Here is a 387-nt window from a genome sequence, read left to right as displayed (position 1 = left end):
GTTATATTTATTTAAATGTCTACAGGTATAAGGGTAATAGAAATAAACATATTAATGTAAGAAAATATAGATTTTATTTAAAAATCTTACAATTCTTCTTGGTGTCGCGACCACTAGTTAAATATCTTAAATACATTTTGTAAGGCGCAATTCTTTGCGTGTTTTCCGCATCGTATAGTATTACAATCATCTAGATTACGTAGCGATTCTACATCTTTATAATGTATCTTTATAACGCATCCAGAGTTTCGACGATGATATCATCAGTGTTGAGCATATCAGCTAGCCATTCTCGTTTTTCGTGTCCCTTGACATATACGACAGCTTCATCCTCTTCTAATACAGCTTCCGTAATTAAACGTCTCACCATGCTGTAAGGGACCATCC

The sequence above is a fragment of the Trachymyrmex cornetzi genome, unplaced genomic scaffold (genome assembly GCF_001594075.2).
Source record: "Trachymyrmex cornetzi isolate Tcor2-1 unplaced genomic scaffold, Tcor1.1 scaffold761, whole genome shotgun sequence".
In the NCBI taxonomy this organism is placed as follows: Eukaryota; Metazoa; Arthropoda; class Insecta; order Hymenoptera; family Formicidae; genus Trachymyrmex; species Trachymyrmex cornetzi.
Note: the sequence above shows the minus strand (reverse complement) of the source record.